Here is a 20518-nt window from a genome sequence, read left to right as displayed (position 1 = left end):
CTTCATTTCTCTGCATCATTTTGTTAGTATCTACCTGCCCTATTCCTAGCAGATGCTTCTTTTCTGATAAATTTTTAAAAAAATTTCCCCGATGTAGATAGAATATTAATTTTCAGGTTTTATGGTTTATATAATATCTAAGATTTATATAGCACCTTCAGGTTTGCAGAATGCTTTACAAATATTAACTCACTTGATCCTCACAGTATTTAATCCTCATACATGGATTGCCATACTTGAGGATTTTTAGTGTCAGTAATTTTCATCTACTGATGAGATTATAGTTCCCCTAAAATGATTTGCTATGATTGAGAAATCCATCACCCTGCCCCTAAGCTAGTGGTGAGCTTCTCTGAACTGAACTCAGTTCTTGGACAAGACACCTGTATTTGGTCCCTTTCTCAGTTTTTAAGACCTGGCAAAGCTTGGCTCATTTCTGCGATCTCACCAAAAGAGAGTATAATGGTACTTGATGTACAATGTAGATCAGGTATAGGACAGCTATTTATTTCCTTCCTGCAAAAAAAATGCTTAAAACACAAAAGAGTCACGAGCTGCATTGATAAAAACTTAAACATGAAGTTGTAATTCATCATATAATTGCTCCTATACTCTGTCAGAAAGTTGATACTTAGACCATCAAAACACAAGACATTTTCTGAGCTGGTATTCTCTTATACTGTTTGAGTACCTAAGACCTGAGGTGCAGTGTCAGACTTGACCAGGAAATACATGTGATCAGCCTTTTTCATTCAGCCCCTCCCCAGCTATGGGGGCTCAGAAATTGCTTGCATCATTCCAAGATACCAAGTCTTTTAGCATTGTGCCAGTGCATAATGGAAAAGATGAGGGTCATTGTGTCGCTGGAAGGAGTCTAACTCCAAAGACAGCACATGGGACACTTGAAGGGACCCTGGTCTAGCTCAGCATGTTCCATGGAGCATACACTGCCTAAACCTGTTGGAGGGAGGGATCCCTTAGTTAGACCCATTGAACAAGAATATAAAATAAATATAAGGTCATTTTGGGAGTGAAGGCATTAGTCACTGGGGGCATCCAGAAGGGCAGACATAGGAAGACCTATGAATGGACTAAGAAGGTGACCAATTAGTCAATTAACACTGTTTGTGTCCTAGACAAGATACAAAGAAATGCAAAAAGATAGTCCCTGCTCTCAAAAAGCTGACAGTCTAATGAGGGAGACAACGTGACAGCAATTGCATAACCAAGCTATTATCATTATTAAGTAAATGAGAAATAATCAACTGGTGGAACACATGAAATACTAATTAAGGAGACCTGAGAAAGTCTTCACAAAGAAGGTGGACTTTAGGTGGGACCTGAAGTAAACTGGGGAATTCACGAGATGGAGATGAGGAGAGAGAACTCTCTAGCTCTGGGTGACAGCCAAGGAAAATCAGGCCTGGAATCGGGAGATAATTAATGCCTCTTGTTTGAAAAACATATAGCATGATCTTAGAAATATTAAGAAAGAAACCTTAGTCTCCCAACTATCTCCCAGTCTGCTTATTTATACCTGAAATAATTTAAACCAGAGAAAAAGTTCATCATACTACAATTAAAGACAAGGTTTAAAAATACATTACCATCTCCTAGTCCCCAAGGCAACGTAAATGATTTAAATTCATTAACCCTTAAAGTGTAAGTTACCATTGCAAAATTCTTTCCTGAGAACATGTTTTCATTATGAGAAATTAGGAGGGCACAGAGTTCTGAAGATACCCGTTAAGTAGAGAAAAAGACACAGAAAAGGAAAAATTTAAATACCACAATACATTTTTGCCCCTTCACAATTTTGCCCAGGGTCATCCCAGGCTGATCTGATTGTTAAATTTATGGAGTTCTCATATTTGCAGAGCTTTTTTCCCCTCACTATTAGTCCCTCAACTACACTGTACTTATTTTTTTATTTATTCTGTTTTTTTCTATTTAAATGAATTTATGTGTATACATAGATGTAATTATGTGCAGAATGTCAGCTGCTTGCAAGTAGAGATTATTTCTTTTCTTTTCTTTTTATCCCTACTGCCTATCCTAGTACCTGGAAGGTAACAGATAGTTAATAAATGCTCGGTGTTTGGTTGATTGAATTCTTGGATATATGAGTCAAAAATCCACTTCATGGTTATCTATAGGACAGCTAAGATCTTCCCACCCACAACCTACTGGGTCCCAAAAAAGCAATGTGGGACAAAGTTCAAAGAGCATCAGGAGAAAGCATAGAAGGGACCTATCATTGTTTCAACCCCATTTGTTCTTCACATGAGACCTTAAAGCAACACCACTGTGTGTGTGCCCTACTGGTACTAAGTCTTTCATTGAAAAAATCAGATGTTCAGGGCTTGTCAGTTACTGCTTAATACCAGTAGGGTGACTACCAACCTTGATATGCTTACCATGAATTTGGAGGTAATTTAAGTCTCCACCTAGTTAGACAGTCATCATCCAACTGGATAGATCAGAGATACTCAAAGAAATGGTCTGGGATATCAAAGTACAGAAAATATTTTGATTGACAAAACTCTTTAGAATTCACAAATGACAAAATCAGATTGATTTGTAAAGATCACAAAATAAGAAAAGAATAAAAGGAGAGCCTTGAATTTGAATAAAGCGCTGAACTTGGAGTCAGGAGTTGTTTACTCATTTGTTTCATTGTGTCTGACTCTCTGTGATGCCATTTTGGGATTTTCTTGGCAAAGATACTAAGGTGGTTTGCCATTTTCTTCTCTGTCTCATTTGACAGATGAGGAAACTGAGGCAAACAGTAAGTACTTACTTTTGGTAAGTACCTATTCACCTTCAGGGAGGGATTATATTTCTGTTCAAATGAGCTCCTCTTCCCTTCATCTCAACTGGTTTGCCCATTCTTATTGATTATAAGTACTTTGCCCAACAAGTCAGCGTCTGAGGCCAGATTTGAACTTTCTAGGTCCAGCAGTCTATCCATTGCTACACCTAGCTGCCCTACTTATATCTATATCTATGTCTATATCTACATTTTATATCTCTGTATCTATTTCTGTATTTTTATGAATGATGTACATTTACAATTTTCCTACAAAGTACATTGAGAGTCGCTTGACAGTGATCTTTAAGGCAAGAAGACCCAGGTCTAAGGACTGCTTCTGACCCTTACTGACTGTGTGACTTAAATCCTGTAAATCAATTAGCCTTTTGGGCCTCTGAGCAACTCTTTTAAGACAGAGAAACATCCAATCTGAATTGATAGTGGGACTTTCCTTTCCTGGAATTTGCCCATATGGATGAAACCTAAGTCTACTTTCTCATCTCTAAAAATTGCCTCATACTATAATGGTTAACTGAATCAACTACACAAAAATTAATTATATTTCATAAATGGAGTTAATTTTTAAAATGTTTATACCATATCTAACAGCTGACAAATTTTATCAAAATTATGTAATCTTACTATTATGTGCTGTCCAATTATATTATAAATTATCTGAAGATCACAGGCTTGAAGGGACTTTAGAGGTGTAGTGCAAGCCTCTCATTTTACAGATGAGAAAACCCAAGTCCCAGAGGGATGACGTGATCGGCCTAAGATTACCCAAGTAGTTAGTAGCAGAGGCAGGATTGTGACTTGGATCTTTGGTGTTCAGAATGTTTCCTTTCTGTGTCTTGCTTTCCCAGGTTGACTTTCTTTGTTCTTCAGTCAAAACAGGCACAATAAATATATAGAAACATGAAGAGGGAAGATAGAGTGGAAGAGGAAGGGAAAGAAAACTTTTTTTAAAAGAAAGGAAAAAAATATAGATACATATATATATATATATATATATATATATATATATATATATATATATATATATACGCACACATTGATACTGCTACATGTATCCAGGGAAGTGGGTTCAGTCAACGCAGTCAAGGATTCTTCCTCCTAGAAAGAAAAAGAAAAGTTCTAATCCCACTAGTTTGAGGAAGAGGGGAAAAGCAGAGTAATGACCCTGAGGTTGAGGGGGATTCTGGGAAGCTTCAAAAAGTACCATAACTGAGGAGTTAGGCACTTGTTTAGCCCTCTAATTCTGTGACAACAAGGTAGGGAGAGCCCTTGGGATGCTCAAATTTGCCATCCTTTTTTCGTTCTCTAGCCGTGTGACTGTGGGCAGATCCATTAGCCTTTCTGATTCTCATTTTGTTTCTGATAAAATGTCATAAAACTCAAACTCCTTATCGTCTCCAGAGACTCTAAAATGCTTACAAAAAAAAGAATTGGAGCTGGAGATAGCCATGCTCCTCAGGCCTAGCTCCCCAAGTGCGGATAGCATGGGACCATGGAGCTGGCGTTTCAAGGGACGTTAGTGGACTTCTCCCCCCAATGTCTACTACATGGCTCCACTCTTCCACCATCAACGTCTTTCTTCCTCCTCCTGTAAACTGTGACCTCACTCTGTCAAAGAAATTAGTCCTTCATGCTAATCCTCCATGGCACTGCTCAGGTACTTCCCAGTACATCTAGCACCCCTTTATCTGTAGCCGTCTTTCCATCAGGATGTAAGCTCCTTGAGGCAGGAATGTCCATGTTTGCCTGCATTTGTTCCCTTGTCCCCTTCCCTCATCTACTTGGCGCGGTGTGGGACACATAGTAAAAGATTAGTAATTGCTCTATTTAGTCTAACCTTTTTATTTTGCAGCTATGTGGTATAATGGTTAGAACTCTGGACTGGGAGTCAGAAGGGACCTGGGTTCAGATCCTGTCTGACACTAACAGTATCACTCTAGGCAAGTCACTTAACTTCTCTCTGCCTCAGTTTTCTCATCTGTAAAATGGGGATAATAGCATCTAACATGATTATGTGAGGACCATATAATATTGTAAAATGCTTTGTAAACCTTAAACTTCCATATAAATATTATTATTATTATTATTAAAGAAACTGAAGCCTTGAAAAGTTAGGTGCTTACCTAAGGTCATGCATGTAGAACCTGTTTTCTTTCTCCAGGTCCAAATAACCATGATGGACAACATGGATGAGCATACTTATGTGTAGCTCATGCATTGCTCTGCTCTATGTGCCTGTATTTATTAGAAAAATGCATTTGTACACCCTTTTCCCATTGACATTATTTCCTAGTTCTAGTAGGTTTGGAGAATGCTGACAAACCTGTTTATAATACTGGAATGTAAACTCCCCGAGTCTTAAATGATTTCTCAATTGGCCCATAAACAATAAAGGACTCATTTGAATACTTTCTAGAGGATTGAGAGTTTTAGTGGCACTCAGTAGAAAGTAAGACTTAGCAGACTTCAAAGCTAGATCTACTTAGTGTAATTAGTAACTTGGAATTATATAACACCTTTCCTCTAAGGTGCCCCAGGCACTTTTAGGCCAAGTTTTTAAAAAGAGTGAAAAAAAAAATGGGCAAGGAATTAACTCACAGTTAATGGGTACAGTTGTGGGTGCCCAGAGCTTAAGGGAAGAACAGGATGGATCGGTTGAAACGCTTCGTGAAAACTTTTGTTTTACAGCTCTACATCTGTTTTCCCATTTTTAGAGGGGGAGGTTGGTGGTGTGGATTCTTGAGTCAAATGGTTAGGCCAGGGTGTCCTGTGACCACCTCCCCTCAGCCTAGAGGGATAATTAGAGAGGGAGAGAAACGGCACAAAGTGATGTAAGGGTCCTGGGGATGCTCTGCTGACCCTGGGGACGCTTGGGGTCAGCTCAGGGGAGTCCCTAATTGACTTCAAGGATCTCTGGGATCACTGCAGCTTCCCCCTGGGCACATGAATCACTGTTTTCTGACACTCCCTTCACACCCGTTCCCTCCCGACAGCTTTTCCCACTTCCACTAAAGCTGCCCCCCCCCCCCCCCCCCCAGGGTTTTCAGAAAAAAAAAAAAAGATTTCGCAGAGCCTGGGGACAAATCCTTAGACTCTGAAGCTGCTGGCTATCTCTTGGCTTTTCTCGGTTGGTCTGGACAGTGCTCCTCTCCTACGCACCCCTCCCTCCTGGCTTGTTCATGCCCTTTCTTCTTTCTTTCCTCCCTTCCTTTCGGTCTTCCATCTTTACATCATTTTTCTCTAATCTCTTTCTTTTTAGATCCTCCTTTCCTTCCTTCCCTCCCCTCCTTTTCATTTTCTTTAGCTTTTGCATGCTTGTGCCTACACAACACTCCAGAGGTAATGTGGAAGGCTGAGGCAATTATGTGATTATACTAAGGAGAAATCTGCCATTGATGAAAGAAAGAGTGGGTGGGGTGGATGGAAAGGAAGAGACAGAATTGGGGGGGAACAGATTGTCAAAACTAATCAAATTGACCAGAGGTGGACAAGTATTAAATGCTCGAGAGCATACTTAAGAGAATTTGCCCTCAGCAAATATACATTTAAATCTGATGTATTTAAACAAACCCATTTTCATCTGAATATATGGTGATAGCAGACACAATCTCTCTCTTCTCTTGTCTGTCTGTCTGTCTCACCCACAAACACACACACACACACACACACATTCACCTCCCCAACAACCACATATTTTATTGAATGCCAAGACAAATGCCAACATAAAGGAGAAGCCAAGTATATTTAATTTCTTTTAGGCTGGTTGCCTGATTCTTGTTAGGTTCAGACTGTTTTCTTTTATCCCCTAGGCATTTAGGACAGTGCAGTGTTTATTTCCTTTCATAAGTGATCTAGGCCCTGCGCCTGTAATATGTATACACTTCTGCTTGTTTGGTTAGAGTTGAGAAATCCTCATCTTTGGTTTGCATTTTAAGGTCACTAGAAGTGGAGAATTAAATGGATATCCATGTTTTAAGTGAGTACCCTCTTTGATTCCCCCTTAGGAAAGGTACTTAGAAGAGGAAGCAGGTGAGAGACAGGATGATGGTTTTCTCTAGTAGCTGATACCCCATTGATGGATTCCAGTAGGGTTGGAAGTGGGAAGAGTCCTTCCTTCCAGCATTTCGTTATTTCATGTGAGTTTAACCAGTTTCATGCCAACACTCAGAGAAATGGAAAGGACTACAGAGATCATCTATTCCACACCCCTTGTTTTACAGGTATGGAAGGTATTGAGGCCTAGAAGGATTGGGACTTGTTCAAAGTCACCCAGTATTCAACTGGAGATCCTAGGTTTCTCAATTCTGTGTGATGGTTGTTGTTTTCTGCTTTGTATCACACTGCCACTTAAACAAAGAAAAAGAGACTTTTTGGTAAGTACCTATTCACCTTCAGGGAGGGATTATATTTCTGTTCAAATGAGCTCCTCTTCTCTTCATCTCAACTGGTTTGCTCATTCTTATTGAGAAAGCCTTTGATGTTGACACGTTGATAATCCATCAGAACTTATCACCTTGAATCTCTCAACTCTTGCAACCAAGGGAGGGAAGGATTTTTTTTCTTATTTTCCTTATCTACAAACACCTCGTTCTTAGAACTAGCAAAGCACCTCCTTTACAGTCAATGGTTTTTGAAGATGATAATGATGCTGAGTTATTTGCAGAAGCAACAAAGTTCCACCTTTTCCTTCTCTGTCTTTTCCTTGACGTGGGATCTGCATCTATGAGGCAAATAAAACTAAGTCATGCCCTTATATCCTGTGTGACTCTTCCACTACCCAATGTGTTGGTGGGCTTCCTTTAGTTCTCTTGAGATTGTGTGGATATCGTGGAGTATTCAGGCTTTCACCTGGTTATCTCTTTTGATATCACCATATGACCAATCTACTTTTTCTTTTAGAAAGGCATCTTTTTGAGTGACATCCTTACCTACTTCTCTTTTGCAATTTTTGTATAATTCTTATAAATCTTCTTGACTTCAAGTAATAATTAGCAATTTTAGGACTCAGATTTTCCAATAAATCTTTCTATACCTACCTTTTCTCAATTCTTGAAATACACACAAACACACACACACGCAAGTAATTTTAAACTGCTCTATCAGAGATAATAACTAAGGCAAGGTCATCGAAACATTCCCCTAAGACACCAACATACAGCAAGTATACTATATGTTGGATTGTTTGGTTGTTTTAGTCATATTTGACCTTTTTTTTGATGCCATTTAAGGTTTTCTTGGCAAAGATATTGGAGTGGTTTTTCAGTTCCTTTTCTAGTTCATTTCACAGATGAGGAAACTGAGATAAACAGAATTAAGTGACTTACCCAAGGTCACACGGCTAGCAGTGAATGAGGCCAGATTTGTAATCAGGAAAATGAATCTTCCTGACTTTGGACACTCCTTCCACTGTGCCACCTAGCTACCCACATGTTGGATTAGATACCTTTATTCCCATGGCCCATGGAACTCACAGTTCTAACACTTCACAGTCCCCTGCTGGCCTACAATCTTTCCATGACTACCATTTCTCAAATATATTGTTCCTCATACTTTCCTTTCTTCATGGTGTAATGGAAAGAGAATTAGAGAGGTGGTTAGGGAATGGACTTCTAAGTAGCCATGTGACCACTTCACCTTTAGGGACCTCTGTTTCCTCATTTGCAAAGTAAGAGCACTTGAATGAAATGATTTTTAGGGTCACTTCTAGATCTGCTATTTCATGATTCCTGAATGTCTTACCCTGACATTATCCTCCCTGGTGCTGTCCTGATCCCTCATTTTATCAAGGAGGTGACTCTTGGTTCTCATTCCTTGGAAAGTCTTCAAGTAAGGGGCCAAGGTGCTCTTGACCAGGTTGGCCATCTGTAAAATAATAGTTTTTTTGGTTTGGTTTGGTTTGGTTTTTTCACAATAGCAATTCAAGTCCTAGAGGGATGATCTACCTTGATGGAGATAACAACTGCAGCAGTGGAATCGTGGCCCCCAGAAGCACTTAAGCTGTTGGTTTCATTATCCTTTTCATGTCTTTTTCACTCCTCTTTGCTAATATATATTGCCAGGTCATATTATATAGATTTCTAGCATAAAGAATATTTCAGATTTGCCTTTTCTTCACTTGCTAAATAACACTAGCCGGGCTAATCTTTGTAGAGACTAGTTGTTGATCAGTCATGTTTGTGTTGGGGTTACCTCCTTTGAATAAGGGTAGCAAAAGGGCTTTTTTAAAAAAAATTGTCTGTCTCCTGACTCTGGTAACCTGTTACCTCTTCTAACTCTAGCATCAGTTTATGAATTTGTTGACTTAAAACAAAGCTCCCAAAGATTAAAATGTCAGTATGATTCTTTGTCTTTAACACTTGCATAGTATGTCTTTATAGAACACATTGTGTTCTATAAAGCATACCTGATAGCTGGATAGCTTTGACTAAGGCTCACGTTACATCACAATGGGAGCCTTTCTTAGCTAAGGGTCATGAGTGATATTTCATATACCAACAAACACTGGGACTTGCCCCAGTGGTTTCTCACCTTTCATGATTGCGCTTTCATAAATTATGCAGACTTTAGACTGGGTTGATATGAGTCCAGGAAATGTTGCCTAGACAGAAAAATATGGTCAGATTGATTCGCCACAGCTCTTTATTTACCTTGGTTGCATGGTTAGGACCCAACAACATTAATTCTGCCCTACACATGTTGGTAATGGAACTTGCTTCAATTTCTAAAACCCATTATACTTTTCAAAAGTGTTTGATCCACCCTTACAGTATTTCCTTCAGCGTGAGTTTGGTAGAGCAGTTATTATTAGCCCCATCTTACAGAGGAGGAGACTGAGTCCCAAAGGTTTTGCGTACAAACATAAGGGAGTTAGTGTCAGAGCTGGGACTGGAACTGAGTTCTTATGACTTGGAATGTGGTTCTCTTTCCACTACATCATGCCCCTAGAAAATGAGCCAACTGAATTGTATATCCTGCATCTAATTTTTCCACTTTACCCAGACCTGGCTTCAGAGGACGGCTGGTCTACATGACAGTGGAAGAATCAGACTAGGACCAAAAAATGTGGTTTCCATTCAGCTGCAGTAGCATAAACAGAGTTGAGAAACCTTCTAAACACCAGCTTGCTTTCTGCAGAATATTTTTCTGCTTTCTGTTAAAGTAGGACCTTTCAGAGATGGAAAGAGACTATTTTTTTGAGCAAGATCTAAAAGAAGCTAATAAAAGAAATTGTGCCTTAAACCATGGGCAGATAAAACGAAGGATAATTCTACCGTGAGCACATGCCCAATGTTCCTCATTTCTAGACCAGTATGGCGTATATGGAGAAGAGGTGTGTAATGGTAGAGAACATGGTTTTGCATGCTGGTTCACGAGCTTGTTCCTTTTTTCTTTTTGTAACCATTCCAAAACGAATGTTTAAGGGAGAGAGATTCCAACCAGTCTATTGTTAGCTCTCGGGATTGTTTTCTAAGTTTTCATTCTTTTCCTAAGTTAATACCCTTGAATATCTATGAGCTGTCACATTTTTGGTAAGTAATAGCTGTGTCAAGCTGTGCTGACAAAATGTCCCAGCATCCCTGTTAATATGCATTGTCATTTTAAGCATGAAACAGTTTAGCTAACGATTTATCTCGTATAATGCAGCACTTGGGGCAGCTGTATGATTTGTCTCTTTAGCAAGTCAAGTAATTTCTTTAACAAAATGTTAAGCACAGATGGGCCATAAGCTGTCAGTTAACCATTATTGTGCCTACATCTGCTTGCTTTCAATGCACTGTTTTATGTATTCAGACAGTTACTTAGCTGTAGCTCCCTGAAAAGCTGGACGTACCCTGATTGGCAAATAAAATGTTCATTTGTCTCTTCTTCCTATTGTTTTGTTTTGGTAACACATGTCAGCAGCTCAATTACCCAGTTCATTAACAGTTCCCAATGGACATGATGGCCAACCCATGATAAGGAGGGTGATTGTGCCGCATATGGGTAATAATAGCCTGTCTCTTGGCAATTGTAAATAAAAGTCACTTGGCCCGTCTCCCCTTACCGGGACTACTGTTTTCCTGTTCCCCTTCAGAGGGCGAATTACCTTTTTCTTTCAGTGCAATTGAAGCCCAAACAAATAAATATAGTTCACTGGTTTTAAAACTAAGAGGGAAGAGAGAGAGCTAGAGTGAAGATGGAGGAGAGCTAGCTCTCCATGACAGCTGTTGTTTTTTGTGCTGTTTTTAAATACGACTGGAAAAGGGATAGCTCTGAATGTCAGAGACTATTCTTAGGAAAATGTTAGCTAATTAATTAGTTAACTAATCAGTTTACCTAATTGAATAGTAGCACATTTTCTTGGGGCTCCTCCATTCTCTTTTTCTCATCTGAGGCTTTAGTTTGTCATGGTTCCTGGGGAGTTAAAAAAATAGCCATTTGATTTTTTTGTTGTTGTTAGCATGCTGTTTGTAAAATAATAGGAGCTTTCAAAGTGGGGTAATTGGAGTGTGGCTTAATCAAAGAGACTAATGTCTAGAATGTAATTATTTTTTGTTATTATTTTTCATCTGGGAGACCAAGCTTCAGGAAAAAGGGCTAAGAGCATCCGTGTTAATTTCAGGTCTTTTCGTGCCTGCCTAAGTCAATCAAGAATTTCTTTCTTCACCCCTGTTATTGGGACAAGTTCACATGGTGCTCCAATTTCTGTGTTTCACCACTCCCTGATCTCCTATCAAGGAAATGATGTTGCTCTGGCGGATTCAGAAAGGGCATGAGGACAAAAGCACAAGCATCGTAAAGTATGTGAGCAAGTGACGTCATGTGACATCAGAAGTAAACTATTTCATGAAAAAACAGTCATCCTCCCAAGGGTCAGAGTCAACTATTCATTTAAGGGAGAAAAATTATCCACTTCCAACCATGGAACACACTGATGGTGAACTTTTTTCTTAATAGCTCTTGGCAAAAGTTGTAGATTTTCTATCCCTGTCTGGATTTTATGGTTTGTTATGTGACCAAGCAAAAACATTAAGATGGTTGATATTGAAGAAAGCTATCTTGTAAATGGGAGTAGGGACCTGGAAACTAAATTGGCAGATTAAATGAAAGCCAAAGGGTCTCAATGCTATTGCAATCTCCTATTGGGCATCCTGGGCTAGTGCAGTTCATGAGCTCTGAGGTCATCTCACTGAACTACAACAGTTCTTATCTTAAATAAACATACAATACTCTATGTTGTGGATTTAAAATAACTCACAGGTGACTGAACTGACTTTAGACCTTATGAACTTGTCCCCTGCTGCCTGCCATATTCATAACTAATCTGTACTCTCCACCCAGGGTAGTGGGCACTTGGGGAGTTGTTGAGTGTCAGAGTTTATTTGTGCTATTTTGATTAGCACAAACCTGGCAGGAGCTTATTTTCTTTTTAATGACCCCTTGCTGTGAGGCGGAGGTTTCAGGAGGAGGGCCTGGCTAGAGAGGAGGGGAATAGCACTGCATTTCTCTAGCCGAGAAGTGGTGGACTGCTGGGCTGGAACCTTAGTAGGTAAATGATTGGAGTCTTGTAATTAGACTTTAGTGCTCTGTGTGAGCCTTTATCTTAAAAGAGAAAAGGAAATTCCAACCAAGGAACACCTTGTAATAAACTGGCCCATCATTTTTGCATTAGCCAAGGATTTTTGGTTTTGGTTTTTTTGGTGGGAGGATGGAAGGGTGGAGATGGAGAAGAAGTTGCTGATGAAGAGAAAAAGGAAAGAAAAACCAACCCCATCTTCTGAATCTCTGCTATTTTATCAGCTACTGAAATAGCAACTGTTAAACCTTAGATTTATGCAAAAATAGGCCCTGAGTCCATATTGCCTTTTTCAACTAAATTATCAGAGCAATTGAGCTCTATGGATTCATTTCACAACACCTACAGAAAAAAGCAACACAACTCTAGGTTTTTGTCTTGCAGTGATTCCTCTCTTTTTACTATACATATGTAATAGGTATAGATATATATGGAAAATGGGTTTTTGACATTATAATAAGAACAAAAATACCTCAAGTACTTTTGAGCTTGTGAATTAATGTGGAAGAGAAGGTTCCAGGTGCTGAAGCCTCTGGACTGAAGAAGCTTGGATTAACCCCTACTGTGCATCCATTTCAACCTCCCCCTTTCCCCCCCCAAAACCCAACCTCCCCTTTCTCATCCACTGCAGCTTTCTTTGTGTCTCCTGCGCCCTGCCAGGCAGGTGTCAGAGCCCTGAATGCGCGTAAATGCCCCGTTGATGGATTCCACAGATGGAGCGTGGAAATTGGTAGAATAGGCCTCAGCCACAGGCCATTTCTTGGGATCCAACAAAAGCCTCCAAATAAGTCAACAAAAATCCCAAAGATCACAAAGGGAAAGTGTCATTTGTCATTTACTCTGGGTCTGTGAGGGAGTCTCAGTCTTGCTTCACTCCTCCTGGCTTGCACCCGAGTATACACGATAGAGGTCATTCACATCTTTCTCAGTGTAAAAAGGCTACTGCAGATCAGTAAACAGTTAGCTGCCCCATTGTGTGCCCCCTGTTGAATGATAAAGCTCACAAGTATAGGACAGCCTACGATTAGCCCCATAGATGCATCAGACTTTGAGTTGTCTCCTGAAAATCCTCGTGGAAATACAAAGATAGTATTTAATTTGGGGAGCACATACAAAAAAAAAAATCTCCTATGCAGTTCTGTGGAGTGATTTAACATTGATCTGATCTTAAGTTAGAGAAATCTACCATCATGGGGTTAAAAATATTTGTGGTGTCCAGCCTAGAGATATCAGCCTTGAAGAAGGGAGAAGCGTCATTCTTCTCTGAAATGGGACGATTTTATAGCTAATGGGTGATGGCCAAGGCAGCTTTGCCTTGGAAGTGTTGCTGAGAGAGCTGCCGCCACCTCCAGCCTCCCAGGTTTGTAAAGTGTATTGTGTCATATCCGAAGCAATCGTAGAGTTGAACTGGTTGTCATGTTTTGGTTCTTTAATTATTTAAATGAAAGGTCTTGTTGAGAGGAAAAGCAGTGTAGCAGACACATTCATAGGAATTACTATTTTGTGGTTCAGTTTTTGCCTTCACCCGTGTTAGCATCCTATTTGTCTGGAAGCTGATATTTATAGAATTCCACATGACTACATCCCTATGAAACTGAGGAAAGATTTTATGTATAATAGCGTTAACTGGGATGAAATATTTCCTGAGGCCACAGAACAGGTCACAAGGGGTTAAGGGACAAAAACTTGCTCTCTAATTCTGTAATGCCTTCTTTAATTAAACTTCCTGGTTAGTCCACTGGTGGTCCTTATGGCTTCTCCTCCCATTTCGATTTGCTCCTGAAGGGAGGAATTTGTAATCCTGTGGGGTATGATTGTTTTCCAATCCTTGATCTCTTTTGTTACTGATGACTCTCCTTTCCCCAAGCTTATTTATGGAAGTAGAAGAATGATGGGAAGGCATTAGGGCAAGTAAAAAGTTGAGCACTTGAAAGTCTATAGGTGGATTTGATATGAAGAGGTAGATTAGGTGGTCCTAAGAGTTGCTGTGTTGAGATACCCAAGTGAAATGGTAATGGCTCTTTGGGGGATTATTGACAGTACTTTGGGGGTTGCATTCATGCCTACTGCTTCTTGCTGAGTAACTTGATAATGGCACCTCTTATTTCAGGTTATTTGGGTGGTATTTAAAATAACTTGAAACAGTTTTCATTCCTCCAAATCTTGGGCTAAACTATCCTTGAAGAGGTTCCAGGGAAAAGGTAGAAGAGAGAAATAATGCTGTAATGGAAATATAAACTAGGTGATCAGTTTTAATGATGGGCTATGGAATGGCAGACTGAATTATGGAATCAGTAATCTGTAATGTCTGTAGAGATGAACTGCAAATGGTGGATATGATGTTTTCAACAGATCAAAGAGTGACTGCTTGATGACCTGACTCATTTCTCAGTGGTAGACCACAATGATTGATGTAATAGGCACATTAATGGCCATAGTGGTTGATTTAATGCATGATTTAGACACAGCCATGATGTTCCTGAGAATTCAACTGGTATTGGGAAATTATTTAAGATTTAGGGAGTATGGTAATAATTGCCCATCTTTGAATTTGAAATTCTTCCTTCCTTTTTCCTTCCTTCCTTCCTCCCTCCCTTCGTTTCTTCCTTCATTTGTTCATTCCTTTCTTTGAATTTCATGTCAAAAAATGTATTTAAAAATACTAGAGGAGACTTAATGAATAGTTAGTTTTCATTCTTTCTTTTCCATTTGGGCTAATGTTGGTACATTTCTATGTTTCTGTGTGCTAGAAGCTTTTATGTTTTGGATAGAAAATGACTCCTTAATATTTACTTGGTTGTCAGCATGTGCCCAAAATCTTTTTCTAAACATCACTTTTAGCATTCAGGTCATTTTAGGTATTTAGGGGGCACTAGTCATTTTAGGTGATTACAAGACATTTTGGTGATGAGATTTTAGTAGGAGGATCTGGAAGATGATGAAATAAAATGGTCTGGCAATTTCATTCTTAATAAGCTAAGTTACCTGGATAGTTTGAAAGAACGATGAACTGTTTAATGTGGGTGCTCCCTCCAGTGGTTCAGATTGCACCCACCCACATCTTCTCACCCTGTGCAACTCTTGTCCAGGATGCCCTTGTGAGTTTCCCACAGGGAATCCAATGAATGGGACGAGGGTCTTGTAGTGCACCTTCTGACATTACAGGAGTATGAATGAAGCACACAAGTAACCCATCTGTTCTCCCTTGCTCTTGCTATATGACTAGTCTACCTTCTTTTCCATCTGTCCGTTTCTTGGATGATAACTTTTCTTTGTTGCCCATATGGTTTTTGACTACCATGCCCACCATATACGACTGATGTGAAAAGATAATATTGGTTTTCAGAATTGATAATGGCGTAAGTACTTCTATACAAATACAGTCAGCTTGATTCTTCCTATTGTATCAAGGAAAAATAGCCGTGTGTACCCTTCGAACATATTAAAGAAAACTTTTCTTCATTCCATCATATATAACATCCATAGCCCAATCTTTTCTGAATTTTTAGCATCTTGTTATTTTGTGATGATGTCCTTTTTACCGAAAATAATGCATACATGATACTGACCTATATACACATATGTATGCATTTTCTTAAAATAAGTTTTGTGATATCTTTTGATATTACAAGTTAGGACTTGGAATCTCTGTATTAATTTCATCTTTCACCAAAGGAGAAACTAGGAGATCTGAGTGAAACCCAGAATTGTTCTCCAGGCCCTGCTAACCTCTGCAGCTGTTTCCAGCCTCTGATGGTGCATAGGGAGCAACGAAGGGGCAAAAGGACCTCCCAGAGGGGAGGCTACTTGGCAGCGATCTCTTCCCTTGACACGCCTTGGCCTAGTCACTGCTCAACAGCCTGTGACCAGAGAAATATATAAATTCTATGGGGGCATGAGATTCTTGCTTTCCTAAGCTTGGACAAAGAAGAGAAACTCTCAGTCCTCCTATATAAAGCTTATTTGTCCTTTGGGGGGGGGGGGGGGAATCAATGACTTTAGGGTGAATAAAATTATAATTCAAAAGGTGTTCTGTTAGTGGGTTTTGATATGAAAAGTAAAATTCAATAGTACTAGTCTGAATGATGAGTAAGGAACCGAGATAAGTCAAATTAATGATATCTAATGAGATGGAATTCTGAGTTAATCTACTGAGAACTTTCCCACAATTAAAAGGGAAGCTTAATTGCCATTTTGAAGGAAACATGTTATTTATTCTGTTCATATAGATTTCCTTAAAGTAATAATTATGAATCTTACCAGATTTGCGTGTGATTGTGAAAATGGTTGACTGATCTGTTGGCTTAAGCTGTTGGGGAAGAAGTGAGAGTAAATGATTCTCACTAATGACAAATTAATATAAAACAGATTTTCTTTACGAAGGCATATATAAACTGTGATTGATTAGCCATTCAGTGTTGTTGAATTTTTTTCAATCTTAACATGATGACTGGACAGTTATTTGATATAATTTACATACGAGATTATGTTGAATTTAATTGTTGTGTCTCAGCAGTCTCGTTATTTAACTTTGCTCAAAGTCTCTGAGTTGTAGCAGTAGAAATAAACTCCCTCCTCCCCTTTTGATTTATCTGAAAAATATTTTCTTTTACTTCATTGTGATGTGGTGTAAATAGATAACATGCTTTTATTAGTTCAAGTAGCTTAAGTCATATGGAATGAAATAAAATGTCCTGGCTCCTTATCCGTAGTCAAAAATGAGATTTCAGTTGTGACTTTGTGTTCTTGGTTACCTCGGAATGCTTTGCTTCGAGGAGCTTATTGTAAATTAAGTTCTTCGCAAATGTGTTTCATTTCCAGTTAGTGTATGTGGCACTGGTGATTCCATATGGGAAGTAATGACAATTCTGTTTTTATCTCTGGGGTTTTCTAAAAAGATAACATTTCCCAGCTGAGAGACTCTACATACTCTCCAACCTCAGACTTTTTTTTAACAGGTTACTCTATCCCTTTTGGTAACTTTTAGTTTTGTCCTAATGGCAAAAATGGGGGAAGGAATGAGATGAAGTCATGTGAGACTGCCTAAATAAGCAATTGATTCGCTCAATTTTCCAATGGAAAACTCAGACAAACAAGTTGTCAAAAACAACGCAGATATTTGAGGAAGTTATTCATTTTTATCAGTATATTTTAGTTTCATATAGATACAACTCCAAGCTAAGTTAGGTACTTGGAAGAAAATTCTCTTTTTGGTCATTCCTTTGATATGTGGACACATTTAGTGAAGATTCAGCTAGTCCTTTCAAAGGGCAGACAAGACATTGTTAGAGTATAATGAAAAAGTAGAACTTCAGATGCGTTGTGACAGTGTGATTCTTGCCAGCAAACATTTATGAAGCACCTATTATATTTGAGTCATTCTGCTCGGGGTTGGGGATATGAAGGATTAATTAAGACTCAGATCTTCACCCTACCTGCCATGTAGGAGAATGTTATGCCTAAAGAAATAACTTTCCTATAAAATGGGACCTGATGATTTGTTATCCAGAGCTGCGTAATCCTGGCTGCGAGACATGGAACAAGTCACTTTGTCTGAGCAGGACTGTGCTGGCAGATGTTTAACAACCTGAATTATTTACGTTTCCCCCATCACTTTCTTAAATCTAGACAATCAACAAAATAGTGACTCAAATTCTGATTTGAAGCATTTGCTACAAACGAGGTTTAAATGCTCACGTGGAAAATTTAACAATCGATTGACTCCAGCATCCCCACTGTCTCTGAGCTTCAGGTTTTCTCAGATAACAATAACAGCCAGCATTTTATATGAGATTTGCAGAGTGACTTACACATATTGTCTCATTTGATCCTCAAAAAAACCCTGGTGCTATTATTATCCCCAATCTACAGATGAGGAAGCTGAGGAAATTGAGGCTGTATGAGGTTAAGTGATTTTGTTCAGGGTCAAACAGCTATGAAGCATGTGAAGAAGGATTTGACCTCAGGTGCTACTGTCACCAAGTACAATGTCTCTGCTACGTAGTTATTTAGGGTGTCCTTTTAGTCTATTAAAGCTTAAAACTACACTAAGGCTTTTGGAACACCACAAGTATTATGGACATGAGAGATAATAATCACCCTAGGTAGAGCAATGGATAGAGTGCCATGCCTGAAGTCAGGAAAACTCATCTTTCTGAGTTCAAATCTGTCCTCAGATGCTTACTAGCTGCGTGACCCTGGGCGAATCATTTAACCCTGTTTGCCTCTGTTTCCTCATCTGTAAAATGAGCTAGAGAAGGAAATGGTAAATCACTTTAGTATCTTTGCCAAGAAAACCACAAAAGGAAAGGTGAAGTCAGACATTACTGAAATGACTGAGCAACAAGTCCTGAGTTGTTTTTGTAAGAAAAACACTTCTTAAATTTCACAGTGCCATCTAAATATGTCATCATCATCATCATCATCATCATCATCATCATCATCATCATCATCATCATCGAGATTGTTTTGTAGTTTTAAAAGGAGTAATTATTATTATTATTATTATTTTTACTAAATCCGTAGTATATTTCTCATCATCTTACTGCTCCCTTAAAAATTACTGATAACTGTAAAAGCTCTGTTTTAAATATATTTTTAGCTAGTATTGAATATATCTAGAAAAAAGACTTATTCTTAAGAAAACTATTATGCAAGTATATATTTACTTTCAGATTCTATTTTTCTTTACTTTTGATAAATATAATTACTTTTTGACATGTGTGGTTATAACTGGCTCTTCATTCTTCAGTGTTTGAGTGAAAAACACAAAACAGGGGCAAACAAGAAATCTAGAATATGAAGCACAAAATCATATGAAATCAGAATGGTGTATTTTAGAAATTATTTTTAGAGAGGGATAACCATTAGGATATTTCACTAGGTAATTTTCTCACCTTCTAATAGCCTACGGATTATCTACATTTACATATGTATATATGTACATACATAAATACATACACACACACACACACAGATAATTTATATTAATTTGTGGCAGTTCCCACACTGATGAAATCATAGGATTAGACAAAAAGTGAATTACTCTGATACTCGAGTAGAACCCTAAGTTTTTGCCCTTAAGGTGAAGTCATTGGCCTCCAGACATAGTGGGACCCACCTCTGGGGAGTCTGTGGAGGCTGAATAATGATTTGTCAAAGTTGGGATAGAGGGGATTTTTCTTCAAGTGTTGGTAGAAAATAATCCCTAAAGTCCCTAGCTTTGAGATGTTTTTATAATAGACAATTTTTAAAAACATCACTTCTTGCTTTTACCATGGTTTTAAAGGGCTTTAGACAAGATAGCTGATCTTTATGTGTGTAAGATTTGCATAAACAATGCATAACATCTCATTATGGGCTTTTAAAATAAATGCCAAAGAGATACTACCCACTGGTCTTATTCTTCCTGTGCAAACACAATCTATTCTGCATACTTATTAGATTCACACTATGATTTGATACTTAAGAAAGCAGTATTACTTTCTTAAGTATGAAGTCATTTTTGAAGGTCGTGACAGGTGCAGTGTCTGATTTTCCCAGTGGAGAAATTTATGGAAAATTGACCAATCCCAGACCTGAGATTTTGTAACACACACAAAAAATCACCAACCTGTTTTGTTGAATAGGGAACTTGGAAAGGACTCTCTTGATGCCACATGGGCGCTTGGCCAGAATGCTAACTCAGTAGGCCATGTTCTATAAATAAATAGTAAAGAGGTGAGTGAGGTTATCTTAGGCAAAATCAAGGAATTATGTCAGTGCTTGTGTTGATTCATCTCATTAACTGACAAATACGTACAGTAGGCTTCATGCTTAGAATTAGTGTGCTCCCTCATCCAAATTACAGTTTACTGTAACTATAAATGACCCACTGGATTGTTCCTCTTATGTCTCCTAGTATTCTCACTCCCCACATTTATTGGACTTATCTTTCCTCCTTCCCTTTTGGAGTTCAGGGGACAGACACCCTTTCCTTCTCTCTTCTCTTGCCTGTGCCATCGCTTCTCTGTTTTAGGGCCAAACTCTTCCTTTGTTCCAGGGTGACAATTAGCTAATCTGATAAACTTAATGTACTAATGAGAGACAGTTATAGGAGCTCACTGTTAACCATTGATCCTTTGTTTATGCCT

The 20518-nt window shown here is 38.7% G+C and overlaps 1 protein-coding gene across 1 annotated transcript in view; it reads left to right on the top strand.

The window, feature by feature from the left end:
* The window catches only part of PAX3 (paired box 3), a 105426-nt gene that overhangs the window by 49014 nt on the left and 35894 nt on the right, over positions 1-20518 (top strand). The gene's annotated exons all lie outside the window — the stretch shown is intronic.

Source organism: Notamacropus eugenii, chromosome 6 (assembly GCF_028372415.1).
Source record: "Notamacropus eugenii isolate mMacEug1 chromosome 6, mMacEug1.pri_v2, whole genome shotgun sequence".
Taxonomy (NCBI): domain Eukaryota; kingdom Metazoa; phylum Chordata; class Mammalia; order Diprotodontia; family Macropodidae; genus Notamacropus; species Notamacropus eugenii.
The sequence above is the reverse complement of the archived record's forward strand: the minus strand, read 5'-3'. Positions and strand labels throughout refer to the sequence as shown.